At 37.9% G+C, this 23,693-nt stretch overlaps 1 protein-coding gene across 3 annotated transcripts in view; it reads right to left on the reverse strand.

Annotated features, from left to right (window-relative positions):
• LOC110257084 (uncharacterized) overlaps positions 1–23,693 on the reverse strand; it is a 485,227-nt gene that overhangs the window by 366,205 nt on the left and 95,329 nt on the right. For all 3 annotated transcript variants that reach the window (XR_014826103.1, XM_021075740.2, XM_084994080.1), the window contains exon 3: positions 3,049–3,188. The gene's annotated coding sequence lies outside the window, so the exon portion shown is untranslated. The remainder of the gene's footprint in view (positions 1–3,048; positions 3,189–23,693) is intronic.

Here is a 23,693-nt window from a genome sequence, read left to right on the forward strand (position 1 = left end):
AGAAGAGGCAATAAGACCAGGCATGAGAAAGCATTGTACTGGACAAGGTGCTGGATCAGTCCATGGAATTAGAGACCTTGAAAAGCAGAGTGAGCAAAGGCCCCCATTCAACAAGGGCCTGCAGGTATACCTTTAGGTAATAAAGGGGTGATACAAAGCCATGCCAGACCATGCCTTTAACTCATGTGAATTTCACCAATGGCACTCTACTCTTTTGTCTTAGGCCAAAAGGTGAGATAAATCCTTTCTACAAGACATAGCACAGAATGTCAAAAGAGCACTAAGAGAATGTACCCTGACATGGTCAAGGCTGAAGATGAATTTGTATCTTCTGATCTGCTCTTGTTATTAATATTAACCAGATGCTGGAAGGGTTGCTGCTTTTGAACTGCTGCCAATCTTTGCCCCATATCAGAGTTATCACAGTCTGCTGCATCTACTTTTGCAAGAGTTTAGTCTTGGTTCTCAATCTTATTCCACAGGATCACAAGAGATTGTCTGTTTAAAAAGCAGATCTTGGGCCCTATTTCCAGACATTCTTTTTCATTTTCACTCTGCATTTTTAACAAGTGGCCCAGATGATTTTAATGCAGACAGTTCACATTCAACATATTGAGAAATAACACTTTAGTATATTGATCTTCAATTAAGTGATATATTTGGGTAGAGGGAATAAAAGCTTGCTAACTTATAATACTATTCACTTAGCATTTCACAAAGTACTTTAACAGACATTCATGTAATCCTCACATCAACCACATGAGTTTGGTAAAATGAATATTTTTATCGTCATTTTGGATTTCAAATGATTGCTTAGAGAGATGAAATGTTATGCCCAAGACCACCCAAGAGATAAGTTTTGAGGTAAGATAAGAATGTAGTTCTTTCTCCAAGGCCAGTCAGTATGTTTATGTTGGTTATATGTTTAGAATCACCTAGTGAGCTTTTAAAATACATTAATGATCAGGCTTAAAAAGACTAATTGAATCATGGGCACATTTTACTGCTTTGGTGTTTTCTGAAAAATCTTTCTCCAAATGATTTTAAAATCAGATGTGAAAATCACCAGAATTTACAGTATGGCCTCATACATGTTGATCCATGTAGCTAATACTCAAGAGCAGGGATCTTCTCTATTTTTCAGAGGCCAGATAAGCAGATCTTCGCTCTGGATAAGATTTAGCATAATGAAGTGACATTGAGCTCTAGGGAAAATTGTTGACACAGCCCTCCTCCTCTGGCCTCTTTTTGCAAACTTCATTATCTGTAATTAATGCAGCTGACTAAGTGACTCAGATAACTCCAGGCACGTTAACTGCCCCAATAGTGAGAACAACATTTTCTGGACCTCCATCTCTGTGCCTAAAAGATGACCCTTCAGAGTGGGACTGGGAGGGGGCTTTATCTTTCCACTTCTTGGGAAAGCAGAGTAGCAGTGGAATTCTATCCCTTGCCCTCTCCTCCATGCTTCTTGGAACAGAGCCATCATGGCAAATGGTCCATCCACCAGTGGGCTGTTATTTCACCTTTTTCTCTAAATGAATTCTATTGACTTTTCTAATTATAAAAACAATATATGATGATTACTTTTGAAATGCAAACAACTCTGACAAGAAAATAGAATAAAAGTAAAATTTTCCCCCACATCCCCTGCTTTTATCACTATGTGAACAGCTCTTTAGATATCTCTTCCATTGTGCATGTGCACACAAAATACTTGTGAGACAAATTTGATTGCATTGGAACAATACTTGGCATTTAATCCTTGCTCAGTAAACATTTGTTGCATTTATAAATACACTTAGGTACTTACCTGTAAACTATTTATTTACTCATCAGAAATTCTGAAACATTTTTTCTTGTATTTACATATAGATTTTCATCATTCTTTAAAAAAAAAAAACTTTTAAATCCATTGAATTGATTTGTCGTGGTTTGTTGTTACAGTTTCCTAACTGAGTAATATTTAGGTTACTTCCAGTTTGTCAATATTTCAATCCCCCCCCCCTTTGTTACTCTTATATAAATCCTTTTTTATAATTTATTTCTACAATGGGATTGTTGGGTTAAAGGATCCATGTATTCTCAGTTTGATCTATGTTGCCTAACTGTCCTCCAGAAATACTCCCCCATTTATACTCCCACCAACATGAGCTTTCATTTTAAACACTTTCTGCTCCATCATGCATCACAGCAAGGCGACCCAGTGGATTAGAGGATAAGTGACTTTAAAAACAACGTCTTTCCTTTCAGTTTGCCTCTTTAAAACAACAACCCAGAGAGGTTCCACAGGAAGTTATTTTGTCTTTCAGGTTCATCTAGTGGCCACTTAGACTCTAGAGAGTAAGAAAACTAAAGCTCTAGGTCTTTGGGACTCCATGCTTTTTAAAAAGCTATTTTCACTGCTCTGTACCATCTTAAATCCAGCATGTGTATGGATGAAGGAAAAACTGAAGTGATGGGGAGATTGTGTACATTGCATTTTTTATGAAAATTAAATTCAATTGTTATGTGCATTAGATGAGGACTTGAATCTGAATAGAAAGGAAAAGGACTCTACCAAATAGCAGTTTGACCTTGAACAACATACTTAAGCTTGAAAATAATTTGTGCATGAAAGAAGCAATGGTTTTCAGCAAGGCCTTAATATGAAATCTTCCATGGCAAAGCTCTCTGGTCTCTTAGTCTTGAGGCATTGTAGTAGAGTGGTAGAGAATTAACTTCTACAGTACAATGACCTGAATTCATGTGCCTGCTTCTAAACCTCTTTTTTGTCAGATCTTGGATCAGTTACTTAAATTCTCCAGGTCTTTCTTTTCTTTTTTATTTTTATTTTTCCTGATTGGGAAAATGAAGGTATGCTAATACACATCTCAAAAAGTTTATTTCAAAGTTTCAATTAGTTGAGGTACATAAAACCCTAGAATAGTGTTGATCAAATACTGACACTGTCAATAAATAAGAGGTATTATAATTCACATGTTAGGGGACAAGGGCATCACGCTTGAATTACAAGGTCTGAGTTGGAGTCGTGGTTTTATCACTTACCAGATGGGTGGGCTTCAGAAAGTCACTCCACTGAGAACCAACGAGGGCCAAAGAAAACTCTAAATCCTTATTTTTCCTCTTCTGTAAATTGGCACAATAGTTTGTTCTGTCCACGTCAAGATAATCGGGGAAGTTCAGAACTGAAATACATAAAATATGCAAAAGTCTGTTAAACCTACGAATCTCCACAGGACTGTTAAAAATTTAGAATTGCATTTCCAATATTACTACTGATGGTTCCCTCCAGCTTTACAATTCAAAGGTTCCCTGGTTCTAAGATGTCACAAGAAGATAGAAGTTTTAGGCACACAGAGGCATGTGTCTTTGTGGGCATCCTTGTGCAGAAGGAGATGGAGAGCAGAATGTCATGGCTAGGAATGGGGCTGAGTCTGGAATTCTCTCACTCAATAGTTGCATGAAGGTAGACAATCATCTAAATAATTCTCAGTATAAGCTGCTTCACATAGATAAAGAAAGTGCTCATGGTAACTAAATTCACACTACTATATCAGGTTATCATGATCACAAGCATACAGCAAGCACTGAAAAAACACCATTTATTGAGTATAAACTGTGTGTCAGACTCTAAGGTAAACACTTGGGTATCCTCTCATTTGATAACAGAACATTAAATGAGGCAGGTTATATTTCTCTTAGTCCCATTTTTCAGAGGAGAAAGGTAAAGCGAACAGAAGGTAAAACACCTTGTGTCTGTAGAAACAGATAAGACTAATCCCAGGTCAGTCCAACCTACACGTTAGGGATCTTAGCCCTTGTATTTCTCAGCAATGTTTATAAATGTAGAGCCTCCTTCAATCATCCACTTGTAAGGTAAAGCCTATTTCAGAATATCCTTACTTGTGTTCCTTCTTCATGCTCAGGCTAGTACAATATATACGTGTGCACATGAATGCACACACACAGACACATGTATCTGCCAAGCCTACGCCTAAGTGATTTCAGGCAATGAACAGCAATGCCCTGTGAATCAGGATTGCAGTATAATATATAGAATATTGAAATGGGTTTTTCATAACAAGAGTTATCAAGACTATGAAAGGAAAGTGACAAGGTTTTTGGAATTGCTTTAGATGGTGATAATTTCAATTGAAAAGGTGCTCTGAGTGCCAAGCTTAGGGTCTTGCTCAACATAGATTTCTCACAAATATTTACTTATTCATTGATGAGATATTGTATCTTGAAGTACACTTAAGACTCCCAAGATTAAAGGCAGAGGAACCACTGAAATCATCCATCAAAAGGATTTTTGATTTCTGGAGTCATCCCATTTGTTCTTTCTCTTAATAATCATTGTTATTTCCAATGGTGACTGGGGACACAGGTGGAAGAGAGCAATGCACTCATGAAATAGCCTTGGTCACTGGAGAGCAAGTAAATTTAAATAAGAAAAAAAGTCAATCCCAGAAACTTCAAAAGTATTTAAGTTGTTTTCAGGTGAGAAAAACAAAATAAGTTAACTAAAATATCCCAAGATATCTAATGTATATGCAATTAGCCCTCAATTGTTTACTTACTCAAATCCTTTCATTTTAGGGCACCAAAATACCCTTGAGTAATAGCTTTTAGGATTGTAGAATGTTACAGCTGGATGCTGGATTTAGAGTTAAGCTAATTTGCCCACTCATGCATCAGACGAAAAAAAGAAAGAAAAGAATATGTTTCTTAGGGATTTTTCTACTAGGCAGTAGAAAAGTAGGAGTTGTTCAATATCTACCACCCTTTCACTATAATCTTTGATGAAAAAGAGTCACTTTGTATAGGAGTTGACACAAGAAAATAATCAAAAGACAACTTTATTTTTCCTTCACAGCCCATTCAAACACATAACATGGGCATATCTTTTTCCCTACTTCTTATATGAAATTTGGGGCAGATACCATATTTTTCCTCCATTTTTTTTGTGAAAATAGTATTTTGACTTTTAGAAATAATCTTATTTCTGTGATTAAAATCTATAGCCCAGTGCAATTATCCTAAGCCTGCCAACTCTTAGCTAATTTAAAGATCCTACCCCTGAAGGTCGATACAGTTTTTAATCCCAAGCACCTATAGTGGGAAGAGGATTGTGGCCAGCTGATTATCCTTTCCCTGGTCCATCTCTTGTCCCTCTTGAAGGCCTTGATTATCCTTTCCCTGGTCCATCTCTTGTCCCTCTTGAAGGCCTTGATTTTGGACTCCTCTAAGGTGGGCTTCAGGGAAGGAGAAAAGTCAAAGTACCATGGTAAGCTGTGCCTGGCTGATACTGAAAGCTGTCTTCTTCTTTCATAGGGAGTTATAAGACATTTACCTGGAACCTCCACAAGTGATTCGTATTTGGGATTGAAGGATTGGGAGGAGTAGGTACACACACGTATAAAAATTTTTCTTCAGAGTTCCAATTGTGGCTCAGCAGATTAAGAACCCAACATAGTCTCCATGAGGATGCGAGTTCGATCTCTGGCCTCATTCAGTGGGTTAAGGATCCAGCCAGGAATTGAGTTCTCCCTTAGAGCCTCCAGAAATGAATCCGGCATTGCTGAAAGACGCAGCATAGGTTGCAGATGTGGATGCCATCTGGTGTTGCCGTGGCTGTGGCATAGGCCTCAGCTTCAGCTCTGATTCCACTCCTAACCTGGAAACTCCCATATGCTGTGTGTGGATAAGGCTGTAAAAAGAAAAAAAAAAAAAAAGTTTTTTTTTCTTCAATAAATTCATTCCCGAGGTCTTTTCAGCCTGGGTCCTTATAGAAGCTGGAGTTGGTAACATTAGCTGGGAAAACTAGTTTCTCAATCCTATAGCTTTCCTTATGAATGGTCTACTCTCTCTCTCTCTTTGAAATGTGGGGAGTTCGGAGAACTTATCAGATTTTTTTTCTGATCCTTCGCATCCCAGATAAAACTAAGATAAAGAACATAAAATTTTTACAACTCCTAAAGAGTATTTATGTTGTGAGTGTTTTGAAGACCTATTATAGTCTACCACGAGGCTTATGAATAGATTTTAAGGACATTTAGGTCATTGCTCTGCTTTCAACTAAACAATTATAAACTCATTGCTTTTTGATGACTTAGAGTTCAGGCATCTCTTTCGAGAAAGTGATGAAAACTATATTGATCTATATACCCTGGGGAAGTAAATCCCAGGACTGATTTTTCAAAATATTTGGGGAGCATGTTATATAAATACAATGACTCCTTAAGATCTATCCATAGACTCTATGCATAGACTTTGCCCCCCCCCAAAAAAATTCTGATTTTGATTTGGCTGCTTTTCTTTTATCTCATCTTCCTCTCTCCAGTTCATACCCTTTCTTTCATCGTTCTTCCTTAATTTCCTTCCTTTCATATTTTCTTTTCTTAGTAATTAAGTCTAAGAGCCATTAATTGAGAGCCATGCAAGGAAGAAATTTGCATGGGAGAGCAGTGGTGGCTGGGCAGAGGAGAAGTGGCCAAATGAAGGTGGTCCAGGGAGTTCCCGTCGTGGTGCAGTGGTTAATGAATCTGACTGGTAACCATGAGGTTGCGGGTTCAATCCCTGGCCTTGTTCAGTGGGTTAAGGATCTGGCGTTGCCGTGAGCTGTGGTGTAGGTTGCAGACGTGGCTCGGATCCTGCGTTGCTGTGGCTGTGGCTCTGACATAGGCTGGCAGCTGCAGCTCCGATTGGACCCCTAGCCTGGGAACCTCCATATGCTGCAGGAAGCGGCCCAAGAAATGGCAAAAAGAAAAAAAAAAAAAAAGTGGTCCAGCAGATATGGGGTTGATCCAATAAACAAACATATTAAGCCTAATGGAAGCCAAGTTTCTCAATGCTGGAAAGGGGAGCTACAAATATGGAAAGAGTGAAGACTGTAATAAACCCTGTGTTGGTGGATTAATTAGTGGAATCAGTATAAACTCATTATATTAGTTGGCCATTCTTGCTACAACAAATTATCACAATCTTAGGGGCTTAAAACAGCATAGATTTATTACCTTACATTTTTGTAAGTTAGAAGATCAACATGGGTCTTACTGGGCAAAATTAAGGTATCAAAAGGACTACATTCATTTCTGGAGGCTCCAGGGATAATTTTTTCTCCTGTCTTTTCCAATTGCTAGAAGCCATCCATATTCCTTGGCTTGTAGCCTCTCTCCTTTATCTCCAAAGCCAGTACCTATGGGTCAAGTCTTTACATTGCATTACTTTGACTTTCTGTAGTCACATCTCCTCTGCCTCCCTTCTTCTGCCTCATTCTTCCAATTTTAAGGATCTTTGTTACCAGATTGGTTTCACCCAGACAGTCTAGGATAACTTCCCTATTTTAAAAACAGCAATTAACCATCTTCATTCCATCTGCAACTGTAATTCCCCTTTGCCATGTAACCTAACATATTACAGCCTGCAGGGATGTGAACATCTTTGGCGGTAGTGGTGTACATTTTTTTGTCTACCACATCCATGTTGTCCAATATTTAGGGAAACAGATATAGATAGAGGTACAGGTAAAGGTTGCTGCATAATATATGCCATAGTTCTGTTCCTAGAGGGTCTGAACACAGTAACACCCAACATCTCTTAGGGTTATAGGGTTGTGTTTCCCATAAAGCAGACTTTGAACATTTAGTATGGAGTGCTTTGGGAAATTTTACTTATCCAGGGAAGAGAAAGGGAGCAGAACTGAGCAAAGGGAGAAGTTAAGCTGGTATCAGACTCCATGAAGACCTCAGCTGCCCCCACAGGAACTGGGATAGCAATTCAGAATCTTCCTAAATTGGAGCAAGGAGTCCAAACCTTTAATAACAAGTTATGCATTGCAGGGATATTTCTAATAGCAAACACGGCCTTGGGCAAGATAGTTTCCTTCAGTTGAGGTGATCCCTGAAAGGATTTGACAGCTAAGGGCAATTTGGGGACAGCGCTACCAGAACAGCTGGAGTCTGTGCAGTGTATCATGTCATCCAGCACAGCAAGTACATCTTGCATCCATATCTTGGTTTCAAAATATAATCCTCCACTAAAATCACAAGGAATTCTTGAAAAAAATGGCTGTTGCCAAAGCTCTGGGAAAAGAGAAGTACAAAATGAGCCTAGAACATCTTATTGTGCCAATAGTAAAGTAGAACTCAGAGCACCAGGGAAACATGTTTTTTTGTTTGTTTTATTTTGTTTTTAAAGAAGAATCAATCCTCAATGAGATCCCTCCAATTGGACAAATCTAAGATAATTTAAATAAATAAAAATAATAACAGATTATAATACTTTGAATATAATAGAAATCCATGAGTTCATATTGACATGACTTAAAAGAATAAACAAATGGGGAAAAGAGAAAACATCTCATTACATTAAAATGTCAAGTCATAAATTTCAAACAAGTGATGGAATTTTTTAAAAACATGATTTCAACCATCAGAGTAATAATTAAATTCAGGCAAATACAAAATAAATTGATGCTAAAACTAGTAGATGAAAGTCTGAAAATGAATAGGATGTTTATGTATCTTAAAATACCTACAAAATACTTATTCATTTCAAAGAGAAAAAAAATAGCTCTGCAAAAGAAAAATTTGGCAGAAACCATGTTGGTCAAGGGATTAGCATCACTGATAACAGTTCAAACTGAAATTGTGGAGGAGCCAGTAGGATGCAATTAAAAAGAACACATGGTTTCTGACATATTTCTGCCCCTAAAATGTTTAACTTGTATCTGCATATGAGAAAAGATCAGACAAATCCAAATCGAGGGACATTCTATAAACATTCTGGCTTTAATCTTCAAAAGTATCAAGGTTATGAAAGTCAAGGAAAGACTGATGAATTGAAAGTGGCTAAAGGGACAGGTGGACTAAATGATCTTAGATTGAATCACTTTGCTACAAAAAGTATCACTGAGGCAACTGATAGAAAAACAATGTATTCAATGAATTTGATAGTAGGGAGTAGATAGTATCAGTGTTAATTACCTGATTGGTATGGCCAGACCATGTCTACACAGGATAAAATCATAGTTGTAGAAAAAGTATTTAGGGTTAATGGGATAACTTGCCTTCAAATTATTCTCAAATAATTCAGTAGGGGAAGAAAAGTTCTTTTTCCAACAACTTCAAATTTCAAAATAAAAAGTCAAAAAGAAAAAAAAAATTGTCCTATTTCCAAATAGATATAAGGCAGTCATTTCTGATATCCTTTTAAAGAGGTCAGTGTAAATGCTAACATTTCTGCATAAAGCAATGGAAGATGTTGATAACTTTACCCAAAGTCAGAGACGTACTTGTCAAACCTGAAATTATAGTCTAGATGCTAATACTTTAGGAAAGATGACTTCTCTTCAGACACCACTGTGTTAAAAATAAGAAGAAAAGAGAAAAGAAAAAGGGAACATAAAAGAAAGAGAAAATAAACTATTTCTTGTTTAACATTAAAAATGACTTATTCATTTTGTGGTGGCTTTCTTTTCAGGTATGTCCAAGTACCTGATAGAGAGAAGGCACTGATGAAATGTGAAAGTATTTAGTAATTGTGTTTGATTCATGCATCACCCTCACCCCCATGCTATAGATGGAAGGATAATTACAGCCCATTACCAAATTACTTGCAGTTATCCCTTGATCTTGTAGTTAATACAGTGAACCTTCATTTGCATAAAGTCTATTAGCATATTTCACACCACATTCTGATCTTTTTTAGGAGTGACTGTTGCCTAGTTAAAGTATATTAACTTGGAACATTTTTTCCTTCCTTCCAGCTATTCCTGGGCAAGTTTAGTTTTCAGACTTGGTAGCAGATTCAGAATGAGGAAAGTGCCATACGATTTTATACTCACACAGGAATATAGATGCAGAACTATGAGGTTTTTTTTTTTTTTTTTTTTTTGAGGGATGGCCAAACCTGTGGCATATGGAATTTCCTGGGCTAGGGGCTGAATCAAAACTGCAGCTGCAGGCCTATGCCACAGCCATAGTAATGCCAGATCCGAGCTGCATCTGCAACCTATACTGCAGCTTGCAGCAACCCTGGATCCTTAACCCACTGATCAAGGTCAGGGATCAAACGCACATCCTCACACACACAATGTCGCGTTCTTAACCTGATGAACCACAACAGGAACTCCACTATGTGCTTGTTGAGGTTAGAAAGTGACTTTTATTCAGAATCCAGCATAGTACTTGGCAGAATTTGGCACTTTATATGTGCCATCTTCACCTGAAAATCTCACTGACATCTCAAATTGTCTAGAATTTAACTCATTACGTTCATGACTCCAAAACCTTCTTTTGTTTGTATGGTCAAGGCCATTGACCCACATATTCAAGCCCAAATCCTTGAAGTCATCCTCCAAGGATCTTTCTCTTACCAACCACCTACTACCATATCCTATCAATCCGAACTCCCTGAATATTTCTCAAGTTAATCCATATCCCCATAGACTAGCTAAGCCTATGCTACCATCATTTTGTACATGAGCAACTTTACTAATATTCTAACCAATTTCCCTACATATGCTTTTGTTTTCCTCATTCCCTTCTTCATTTCAGAATTATCCTTTTGTAACACAAATCTGCTATAACTGGTCCATAGCTTAAATTCCCCTATATTTCTTTTCAATATCCTTCAGAAAAAATATGAACTTTTAATCATGTCCTATGTAATATGGTTCCAGCCTAACCTTCCAACTTATAATTCTCACTTCCTTGTTCCTATCACTTTGGCCACACTTTGTTATTATGTTGAAATCACTTGTATGGGCTTTGTGTTTCCTGTAGTGTTCTTACTCATACTCCCTATGCTTTAATTCACTAATGTGAGTCCTACCTACCCATTAAATCTCAGCTTACTCACTTATCTTTCCCCAGCTACCTTAGGTCAGTCCCATATTTTATTCTTATTCCAAACTTTATTCACCAAAACACACTGTGATTATTCTTGCCAAGTCTTCCAGTAGCCTCCATATTGCCAAATGCAATGGTAATTTCTCAATCTTTGTCTTGTTGTTACCTGGACATAGCTGACTATTCTCTGTTTTGATATATTTTCTCCATTTGGATGTGGGAGCACTGCTTTCTCTTGGTTTCCCACCTTTCTCATTCGCCATTTTTTACCACTTTGTCCTGGTCAGTAAATGTTGGAGTTCCCCAGGACTCAGTCCTTGGACTTTTTCTTTGATCTATTTACTTTAACTCCATAGGCATGAGGATTTTCTGTTGTTGGTGTCGTTGTTGTTGTTCGTTCATTTGTTTTTATGATCCTATAGGTTTAAAAGCCTTCTGTATGTTGTAAACTTCCAAATGTTCATGTCTTAATTCAATATTCTCCATGAACTCTGTCTCATATGTTCACATGCCTAATCCATCTACTCTTAGATATCAGATAGATAACTCAATATGAGCATGACCAAAACCAAACTCTTGATTGCCTTTCCCAAATCTGTTCCTTCACATTTGCAATTTCAACAAATTACCCATTTTAATGAGTTAAGCCCCAAATCTTTAAGTCATATTTTACTCATCTTTCCTTTCTCAAATATCTTCCCCATACCTGATTTATCATCAAATTTCTTCAGTTCACACGATCCAGAAGCCAACTATTTCTCCCAATTTGACCACCACCACCTAAAAGCCTTCAAATTGGTCTCCGTGATTCCACTTCGACAAGGAAAGACTGACAATTTGGATACCACTAAAACTAAGAGCTTTTATTATTGCCAAAAGACACCTTAAAGCAAATGAAAAGACTAGAAGGACTGGGAAAAGACATTTATAATACACATAGCTAAAAAAGGATTAGTACCAAGAAGACAGAAATAAGTTCTACACATTATTAAGAGGACAAGCTCAGTAGAAAAAAAAAAAAAAGGCAAGCAATATAAACAATATAAAAGCAATATAAAAAGGCAAGCAATTTCACAGAAGAGGAACTACATACAGCCAATAAACACACAATGAGATTCGAGGTCATTTCCAGGTTGAGTCTGGTCAAAGCTCTTTTTATTGACATAGTAATTGGAAACATTCCAATGGCAGCTACTTGTTTCTCTGAGTCCTTGAATGACTACAATGAGCAGAGCCCTTCTCCCTGCCACCAGCCTGAGATGGACCTTAGAATAAGCAAGACTTAATATAAACAATCTCTTTTTATTTGGGTCACAAGAATTGGTGGTTGCTTGGTGATGCAGAACAACTCAGCATATGTCCAATGAGAGTAGAAACAGATAAAATTAAAAGGAGGCAGACTTTGGTTGATAGGAAGTGATGACAGTGAATTCTAAGCGCAGACACAATGTCTGACACCATGTTAGGCAGAACAGGTAATAAAAGTATATATTTGTGGTCCTAGAAGACCTCTATGATAATACATTCTCAATCAGAGACCTAAGGGAAATAAAGAAATCATGTAGAGGCCTATAAACAGAATATTCTAGGAAAAAGAAGGGTAACTAATAAAGCTCTTAGGACAGAACAACCTCAGCCTACTTGAGGAAGAGCAAGGATGCATGGCTGTTGGAGCAGTATGAGTGAAGGTAAGGGGAGCCTGAGTTGAGGTCAGACAGGCAGTCTGTGGTAGTCATAGAGCACCTTGATGGGCCATGTTAAGGATTTTGAATTCTGTTGCTAATGAGTTGAGAATGCATTAAATTAGTTTAAGCTATTGTGATCTGAGTTTTTTTTTTTTTTTTTTTTTAGTGTATCACTAAAGCAGATAAGTTGTAATTAGATATGGGGATGAAGGTGGAATCATGGAGACTGATTTGGAAGCTGTTGGGTAGTGATGATCAATTGGGGAGAAATAGTTGGAATCTGGACTTTCCAAAATAAGTCTTTCCCTATCTAAATGATAATGTATATACAGTGACAGAGATGCTTGATTTGATCCTTTCCTATAGGAATAATCATTTTATTCTGCTTAATTGGAAACAGTCTCTCCTTCCTCCACATGTTATGACATGTTATTCATACACTGAAGTTCTGCATATTTGTATGCTGTATATTTGCAAGTCTTTTTAAGAAGAGATAAGAGATACACATATATGTTAACCTCTGGGGCAGAGTAAACTCATCCACTAGTTAAAACACAGCTCAGTGAAAGTCCTCAACTCAGATCAATCATATCAGCACCTTTTTTTCCTCTCTCTGTCTTTGGAGAGGGAGCTGATTATTAGAAGGTTGGAGGCAGTAAACATGGGGAAAAGGGCAATGAGGTACCTTCCTCATGGCAGTAATGGTTCAGAACCAACAACCTTAGTGCCTCTATACACACTTCATTACCAGTTTCTTTTTGTTAAGCTGAGACCATCTGATCTAACGCTTTTTGTATTGGTAATGGGACCAAGTCATTGCTGGGGAAGAAGGAAAAAAAAAAAAGAAACGTGTTATGGAGATGGGAAAGAAAAAAATATGTAAGAAGGGTTGACCATCTATAGGATTGTTTGAGATTTTTTTTCCTTCTTTGGTTCCCAGATTATAGGGACTTTTATTTTATTTAAAAAATTTTATTTTTTAAAGTATAGTTGATGAACAATGTTGTGCCAATTTCTGCTGTACAGCAAAATGAGTCATTCATATACATACATAATTTTTCTTATATTATTTTCCATCATGTTCTATCCCAAGAGATTGGATATAGTTCCCTGTGCTATATAGGAGGACTTCATTGCTTACCCATTCTAAACATAATAGTTTGCATCTACTAACTCCCAGTCCATTCCACTCCCTTCCACTTCCCCCTTAGTAACCACAAGGCTGTTCTCTACGTCTGTGAGTCTGTTTCTGTTCTGTAGACAGGTTCATCTGTGTCACATTTTAGATTCAACATGGAAGTGATATCATATAGTATTTGTCTTTCTCTTTCTGATTTACTTCACATAGTACGAAATCTCTAGTTTCATTCATGTTGCTGCAAATAGCATTATTTCATTCATTTTTATGGATGAGCAGTATTCCATTGTATATGTACCACATCTTTTTTTTTCTTTTTTTAATGATTCTTATTTTTTCCTGTTATAGCTGCTCTACAGTGTTCTGTTAATTTTCTACTGTACAGCAAGGTGACCCAGTCACACATACATGTAAACATTCTCTTTCTCACATTATCATTCTCCATCATAAATGACTAGATATAGTTCCCAGCGCTATACAGCAGATCTCATTGCTTATCCATTCCAAAGGTAATACTTCGCATCTATTAACCCCAAATTCCCACTCCCTCCCCCTCCCCCTTGGCAACCACAAGTCTGTTCTCCACGTCCATGATTTTCTTTCTATGGAAAAGTTCCAGATATAAATCATATCATATGGTAATTGTCTTTCTCTTTCTGACTTATTTCATAAAATAGAATATTACTCAGCCATAAAAAAACAAAGTAAGACTGTCTGCAGCATGAATGGAACTGGAGATTCTCATATTAAGTGTATCACATCTTCTTAATCCATTTATCTGTCGATAGACATTTAGGTTGTTTCCTCATCTTGACTATTGGATGGTGCTGCTATGAATATAGGGGTGCATGTAACTTTTTGAATTATAGTTTTCTCCAGGTATATGCAAGGGCTTTAAAAGGGCTTTCCCAGAGTTTCCATCATGGCTCAGTGATAACAAACCTTACTAGTATCCATGAGGATAAGGGTTTGATCCCTTGCCTTGCTCAGTGGGTTAAGGATCCAGCCTTGCTGTGAGCTATGGTGTAGGTTGCAGACACGGCTTGGATCCTGCATTGCTGTGGCTGTGGCATAGGTCGGCAGCTACGGCTCTGATTCAACCACTAGCCTGGGAACCTCCATAAGCTGTGGGTGTGGCCCTAGAATAAACAAACAAAAAATAAAAGGGCTTTCCCATTACATGAACTTTTCTTGCTCATATTGTTCTCTTTCTGATTAAAATGTCCTACTCTGGTTTTCTCATCCTCTTTAGTGCAGCCTGATAAATTGCTTCATGCTAATATGTTAGTAACTGTAGTTGCTAAGCCTCAAACTGAACAGCTGACAGGCCCTAGACCAGGTGTCTGAAGATCTGAGCTTATGTTCTAACTCAAGACCAAAATTAGGAATCATGCTATGCAAAGTCATCAGACTTCTCATAGCCTTAGTTTTCTCATTCCTAAAATGGGAGTACTATTCGTAGGTATTTCTATGAACATGAAATGAAATGACAACAGATATTAAGTTGCTTTGTACTCCACAATAGTCTTTTAGAAATTCTAAGCCTGGCCTACAAATAAAAAACATAGAGGGAATTTTTTAAAATAGATACTTTTGAGCTTCACCCCCATACTCTCTGCAGATAGTTTGTGGGAATCTATATTTTTATAACGAATCTCCCAGGTAAGTGAGCACTGTCTGGCCTGTAAAATTTGTTGTTTTTAAAAAGCAGTTTTTAAAAGTGTACTGTAAAGGCTTGAGAAATGAGGGTATTTGAGGATAATGGCATGGAAGTTTGTTTCTTCTCCAGCTGGTATCTTTAGAAGAGATTCTTGAGTTTGGGACAGCCTGTTTCATATCTCAGAAGAGGTGACACTCCAAGGCCTGCTGTCATTTCATGGGATCATTCTGGAGGTCTGGGAGGCTGATCTTGAGACCAAGACTGAAAGCATCAGCTTGTCTTGAGTGTAGGGCAGAGCCCCAGGATTGATGTTGTCTTTTATAGTGTTCCCAGCTTTGAGACAAGCTGTGAGACTTTTAATGGACTTAAAAGCTTGGCTCTGATAAAGTACCACTTAACACAAATTAACAGGACAGACGAATGATGTCAGAGAAAGAGCCTCTTCACTTGGCTTTTGATAGACTCAGGAGTTGAGAAACATGAACAGGGAACATCTAGGGGGAGAGGTCAGCTGAGATAAGACTCTAATCCAGTTGTTCCTGATTTAGCTTGTCTCCTTGATAATAGCTCACAGTCATTCATTCAACAAACACTCACTGTGACTCTAATCTAATCAAGGCATGCTTTTAGCCATGGAGAGTTTATTCCTTGTCCTCAAATTACTTATAAGCTGATGGGAGAGGTTAAGCAAATGCATACATACTTATTTTTTTTTCTTTTTTAGCTGCCCCCATGGCATATGGAAATTCCTGGGTCAGTGATCAAATCTGAGCTGAAGCTGTGACCTATACCACAGTTGTAGCAATGCCAGATCCTTAACCCACTATGCTGGGCTGGACATCAAATAGCTACTTCCACAGAGACAAGCCAGATCATTAACCCACTGTGCCACAGTGGGAACTCCACACATACATACTTTTAACCAATGTCAAGAAGTAATTAGGGAGTTCCCGTCATGGAAGAGTGGAAATGAATCTGACTAGGAACCATGAGGTTGTGGGTTTGATCCCTGGCTTCGTTCAGTGGGTTAAGGATCCAGCATTGCTGTGAGCTGTGGTGTAGGTCACAGACATGGCTCAGATCTGGCGTTGCTGTGGCTCTGGCATAGGCCAGCAGCAACAGCTCCGATTAGACCTCTAGCCTGGGAACCTCCATATGCTGAGAGTGCGGCCCTAAAAAGACAAAAAAAAAAAAAAAAAAAAAAAAAAAAGAAGAAGAAGAAGAAGAAGTAATTAAGAAGTAATAAGTATTTTGAAAGGGCTATGTTAAGGGAAAGATCACATCAATTTGGATGGGTGGAAATCAGGGAAGTTTACCCAAAAAGTAGGAAATTGAGCTCTTTGAAATAGGCTTTACAGCAAGTTTTGATACTCCCAAATCTGTCTCAAGCAAAAAGCAAGAATTTTTAAATACAGAGTTACAGAAATATACTCCCCAAGGAAGTGAGAAAAGAAAAGGTATTGAAGCTTTTCTTGGGTAAGTGGTGAGGATGGTGGTGCTGGTGGTTGGGGTGGGAGGAATTTAAAGACCCAGGAAGAGTTTTAAGAAAAAAAGGAAAGGGATTTAGTCTGGACTCAAGAACAGGAGTAAGATAAAAGCAAAAGGAATTTATTTTTGGTAGAGTGGATGAGGGGAGGGAAATTAGAGATAGAAAAGATAAGTTGGTGTCTCTATAATTTTTCATAGGATAGAAGTTATGGTTGGAAGAAAGTCTTTTATTCTGAAATGGAGCTAAAAGAGCCATTTTTCTATGCCTTTGCTTATCTTCCTGATACAGAAATCTTAAAAAAAACAAAAAAAAAACAGGAATACATGATTTTAACAAATGTGTCCTTTTGGGGAAAATAATCTTGCTACTTCCCTCACTATCATGGAATTGGTAGACTAAACCAGAACAATTTTTCTTTCTTTAACAGTCTTAAAAATACCTTGCTATAAATGGCCCAGAATAAGCATCACAGTCAATGAGAAGATTTGACATGAGCAATGGCAGCCTGGTAACTAAACTGGGAGGGGTGTTTCCCTAGCATGGTGATGATGCTGAGAAGAATGAAGACCATGGTTGGCTGGGGTGCTGGTATTAGGGTGACCTATTAGTTTCAGAGCTGCGTTGGTAGAAAGGGGAGTTGAAAAAGATAACTGAAGTTAAGTAGAGTGAGGGAGGCCACTGGATGATCTAAGTAAGAGCTGTAGGCTTGGCAGTATGCATGGGCTTCAGAGATTACCTAGTCCAACTCCCAGAGTTTATGAGGACTTTCAGTACCAGAGGTAAATGACAAACTTAAAATCACAGAGCCAGTTAACCACGCATCCTTAACCAGGATCCAGGGCTATAGTCTCTCAGTCCAGCATTCTTTCTACTCTGGGTTCTAGGAGAATAATACAGTGGAGAAAATAGAGCCATTTCTAGAGAAAAACATTTATGAAGACATGACCAGTTTCATGAGCATGTCACCTGTGCAGATGTACAGGATCACACATTTACAAGGTTGCCATGCTTGGTTTAATACTGTATTGCTGCTGTCTTGAAATTCTTAATAATTCTGAAATAAGGTGCCTCCCATTTTTAGTTTATTTTGAATCCTGCAATGTATGTCACTGGACCTGTTTGACCTTCCAATTTGACTTTATGGAACCCGCAGTGTTGAACATAAGACAGCTCCAGTACATTTCTGGCCATGAATATGTGTGCTTCCCCTGTAGGTTAGAAAGGCAGGGAGACAGCAAAGCAGAAGCCCAGTCATAACTCAGTTAAGACTTGTCCATATCTTGGAGTTCCCATCGTGGCTCAGTGGTTAACAAATCCGACTAGGAACCATGAGGTTGCAGGTTCAATCCCTGGCCTTGCTCAGTGGGTTAAGGATCCGGCGTTGCCGTGAGCTTTGGTGTAGGTTGCAGACACAGCTCAGATCCTGCATTGCTGTGGCTCTGGCATAGGCCAGTGGCTACAGCTCCGATTTGACCCCTAGCCTGGGAACCTCCATATGCTGTGGGAGCGGCCCAAGAAATGGTAAAAAGACAAAAAAAAAAAAAAAAAAAAAAAGGACTTGCCCATATCTTTTTTATCCATTCATCTATTGATGGACTACACATGGAATATTACTGAGCCATAAAAAAGAATGAAATATTGCCATTTTTAGCAGCATGGATGGAACTAGCAATGATCATACTAAGTGAAGTAAGTCAGGCAGGGAACAAGAGATATTATATCACTTATATGTGAAATCTATAAACAATACAAACAATTTTTTTATAAAACAAAAACAGATTTACAGACATAGAAAACAAACTTATATTTATCAAAGGGAAAAGGAAGAAAGGATAAATTAGGAGTTTGGGATTAATAGAACATACTATTATCATAAAATAGCAGCAAGATTTTTCTGTATAGCACAGGTAACTACATTCAGTATCTTGCAATAACTTATAATAGAAAATGATCTGAAAAAAATATATATCTGAATCACTTTGCTGTGTACCTGAAACTAACAGAGTATTGAAAATCAACTATATTTCAATTAAAAAAGACTTGTCCAATTTACCAAGGTCTGGAACACATATTCATGGCTACACATTATTCAGGAAAAGCTTTGGGCTATGACATCAAAAGACTATGTTACTGAGATTCAACTAAGTACTTTTGTACCTTCTGAGCCTGAGATTGCTTTTGCTGGTTTATAAAGGGTGAAATTAAGAAAAACCACCCAATGAGAATAAAAAGAAGGCAATAACACTGCAAGTCACAGCACTTGACATAAAATTGTCATTGAAGCAGCTGATTGCTAACACTTTTGTGGCATTAGAAAGCTTGGTAGATAATATAATCATTAAGGGTATAGGATTTGGTGTCAAAGAAATATAAGTTTAAATCCAGTCTCTGTCATCTAATGGCTGTGACCTTAGGTTAAGGACACAAGCAGTCAGTCTCATTTAGTTGATCTGTCTGTAAAATGGGAACACAGCCTACTATCCACTAAGGTTATTTTAGAAATTAAAGTGAGATAGTTTATGTAAAGGGCTGGACCTGATCCTAATTCATAACAAGAATCTATTAAATGATAGTCATGTTGCTACTAAGAAAACTGCATGTGTGATCTTGATTCTTCTCCTAAGTGTTGGGATTCAGAACCTATTCATCCAAGAGTCGTATTCCTGGGCTCTGAAATATTTCTCAAACTTTCTAGAAAATTTGGTAACTATTTCAAGTGGAGGGTGGGAAGAGGAGGAAGGAAGCATTTGTTTCCACCAAGTGGGAGCCATCCTCTTTTTGGATCCAGGATTTTGCCCAGCAAGACCTGCTATGCATATTCACAGCATCCAACAGCTTGTTCTGTCATGCCCAGAAGATGAATTATTGCACAGGCCCCCAACATTCCACTCACAAGCTGTCCATTTCTATACCAAAACCTGATTGGGACTGTGGCAGGAGGTATGGGGGCATGTTTAGGATTGAGAGGAGGCTGGGATGGAAACAGATGGTGGTTTGGCAGAGTGATTAAAACACTAGATATCTGTTTTAATGAATTGGCCACCCAGCAGATAAAACGCTGCATTGGTGAGTCCCAGTCTTCTCAGGCAGTAATTGCAGTTTTATTTACAGAGTGTTTGCTGCTGGTCAAGCCATGCATTTTCCACTATCCCCGTGAATGTCATGGGGCGTAGAATTATAATAGAAGAGAGGAGACATTAAGATAAGCAAGAAGAAATAGATTGATCGGTTCCCTCCAAAGTGTGTACCAATCTGGAAGATCCACTGAGCAGTCAAATTTTCTGTGACCTTTGTTGAGTCACTTAACCTTTCTGGGCTTCCTTTCCTATGTTGGAAAAGGCCGCTGACAATGCTGTCTCCTAGCTACCTCATGGTTAAGTAAAGATCAAGAGATGAGGTTCAGGTCATAATTCACTTTGGAAGAAAGATACTATGGTAACCATTAAACTGTGTTGTAAAGTGACCAGCAGGAAACCAAAACAATCTGATATGCAACTGTTGACCTTCAGGCTCAGAGTGATTTTTATGCATTCGGGAGCTAATATTTCCACCTGCAAATTAGGAACTATTATGTGTAATAATGATTTAATGTCCTCTACTTAGCAGGAGGACAAGAAGAAACCTGCTGACATTTTCTTGCCTGCAAAAGCTAATTTGGAGTTGTATATTAATTAACTGTATTGATGCAGAACAAACCAATCAGAATTACGAATCCCAGGTTAATGCTACTCTTTCCGATTAGGTGGTTGAGGTAATTCTCCCTGGATTTGTATATTTCTAATTTTTCCTCTTTCTTTTTTAGGAACATTAACCTTAGAATGATAAAACTGGCAATAAACACAGTTTCTCATATCTTCAACATTTCCTTTATGAATCTTAGCTTCTTTATCTGTAAAATGGTCTGAAAATATTAAAAGATTACTGGGGATCAAGTGTAATAGAAGTGAAAATACTTGATAAATTATAAAATACTATAACAATACTAGTCATTTTATCATTATAATTATTGCCAGGTTTCTTTTTAGTGAATTTTAAATGAGATTGAATGAAAGCAAAGGATTAAATAACTATGCTAATATTTGAAGCTACTTTTTTAAAAACATTCCTTCATCAAAAGTCAATGGAAATGCTACAAAAGGAGTTCCTGTCATGCTAAAATGGAAACAAATCCAACTAGGAACCATGAGGTTTCGGGTTCGATCCCTGGCCTTGCTCAGTGGGGTAAGGTTCCGCATTGCCATGAGCTGTGGCTCACAGAAGCAGCTCGGATCCTGAGTTGCTATGTCTGTGTCTGTGTCCTGCAGCTATAGCTCCGATTAGACCCTTAGCCTGGGAACCTCCATATGGCACGGGTGCAGCCTAAAAAGACAAAAAAAAAAAAAAGCCACCCCAAATTATGTGGTAAATGAATAAATCAGTCTTCTAATTGGTAGTACTGTGGTACCCCAGTGAGTCTTGATCTGGAGTGAGGAGTATTATAATTAGTGTCTTAACAATAATAACTAAGGTACAAAAGTTTTTGCACTAACTTACTTTTATGATCACTTAGACTGAAGTTTATACATTATATTGTCACTCACTTGAATTCCAATATGCTCTCTTGAGTGGGTGGGAAAGAAGTAGATTTATAGTTAATAGGGTGGCAATTTCAAACGACCTTGTATAAGACCCCAAGGATGTGTTTCATGTTAACTTGAGAACTCATGATCTAGTCAGTTAAGTAAGTTATATAACTTTAAAGAGTATTATTTTCAATTAAAACACTATAAAAATTCTAATGGGTCTATTAGGCTGATAGTCTTTGTCTGAGAATAGTTTTGATGTCATCTTCTGCATAACAATAGCTTGGGAACAAAGGTAATTCTAGCTCATAAATCATAATGGACCTAAGCCACGATTAATATTTAGGATGCTTCCTCGGCAGCTCAATATTTAGACATAGAAGCTTCACAAAATTTAAGCTGAAAACAGTAACAACAACCACTAAACTGAAGTCAAATGACTGAAAATTGTGCCTCAGTAGCAATGCTTTGTAGCTGGGTGACCTGAAATTATTTATTCAATACTTCTGAGTCTTAGTATTCTCAATTATAAAAGGTAGGTTATAGGAGTTCCCGCTGTGCAACTGCATCAGCAGCATCTCTGGAGTTTAGAGATGCAGGTTCCACCCCTGGCCTTGCACAGTGGGTTAAGGATCCAGCACTGACACAGCTGTGATGTAGGGTGTGGCAGCTGCTTGGATGAACTCCATATGCCATGGGGCGGCCAAAACAAAAACAAGAAATTGAGGGAAAAAATATATTAACTGTGAATTCTATACCAAGCAAATAATTTTTAAAAATTAAAAAGGTAGGTTATATAAACTGATGAGCAGGATTTGGGTAGAAATTAAATAGTAGACTATAGAAAATAACAAAATGTAATGGTGTGCTGCTGTCATTACCAAGAGCATCCTTATGTCTTTCAGTGATACGGTTTCAGTGAATTGGGTGTAACTAGGGGAAGCAATGTTAGGGTACAGGCATTGTGGGAAAACAGCTTTGATGTTTGTCAGCTAGGCTGGAGATTTAGAGTGAGGATATACTACCTCGTGCTGGCTCTTTGGAGGTGATATTCAAAGTGTGTTTGTAGACAATTCTTATTTTAGGTGACCCTCGTCTTTCCTCAAAGTACAATTGCTCTTAGAGGTTTAATTAATCAATAGTCTTTTTTTTTTAATGTTCTTTTTTTATTTTCCCACTGTACAGCAAGGGGGTCAGGTTATCCTTACATGTATACATTACAATTACATTTTTTCCCCCACCCTTTCTTCTGTTGCAACATGAGTATCTAGACATAGTTCTCAATGCTATTCAGCAGGATCTCCTTGTAAATCTATTCTAAGTTGTGTCTGATAAGCCCAAGCTCCCGATCCCTCCCACTCCCTCCCCCTCTCATCAGGCAGCCACAAGTCTCTTCTCCAAGTCCATGATTTTCTTTTCTGAGGAGATGTTCATTTGTGCTGGATATTAGATTCCAGTTATAAGTGATATCATATGGTATTTGTCTTTGTCTTTCTGGCTCATTTCACTCAGTATGAGATTCTCTAGTTCCATCCATGTTGCTGCAAATGGCATTATGTCATTCTTTTTTATGGCTGAGTAGTATTCCATTGTGTATATATACCACTTCTTCCGAATCCAATCCTCTGTCGATGGACATTTGGGTTGTTTCCATGTCCTGGCTATTGTGAATAGTGCTGCAATGAACATGCGGGTGGGTGCATGTGTCCCTTTTGAGTAGAGTTTTGTCCGGATAGATGCCCAAGAGTGGGATTGCGGGGTCATATGGAAGTTCTATGTATAGATTTCTAAGGTATCTCCAAACTGTTCTCCGTAGTGGCTGTACCAGTTGACATTCCCACCAACAGTGCAGGAGGGTTCCCTTTTCTCCATAGCCCCTCCAGCACTTGTTATTTGTGGATTTATTAATGATGGCCATTCTGACTGGTGTGAGGTTATATCTCATGGTAGTTTTGATTTGCATTTCTCTTATAATCAGCGATGTTGAGCATTTTTGTATGTGCTTGTTGGCCATCTGTATATCTTCTTTGGAGAAATGTCTATTCAGGTCTTTTGCCCATTTTTCCATTGATTAATTGGTTTTTTTTGCTGTTAGGTTGTATAAGTTGTTTATATATTCTAGAGATTAAGCCAATAGTCTTCTAGTCACTCCTGGAAAAGAAGGGTGATGGATAAGAAAAATTCAAGTATCCTGACCCATTATTTTTGTTGTGGTTTATGATGTTTTCTTGTTTCTTTCTGAGATCCAAGAAGAGGGGATTTGGTTTAACTGTATTTGCTCGGTGGTAATAAATCATTTGTCT

Source organism: Sus scrofa, chromosome 1 (assembly GCF_054392235.1).
Source record: "Sus scrofa isolate SSC_HxYL_T2T_F1_AM1 chromosome 1, Sscrofa_HxYL_maternal_Yorkshire_Landrace_v2.0, whole genome shotgun sequence".
In the NCBI taxonomy this organism is placed as follows: Eukaryota; Metazoa; Chordata; class Mammalia; order Artiodactyla; family Suidae; genus Sus; species Sus scrofa.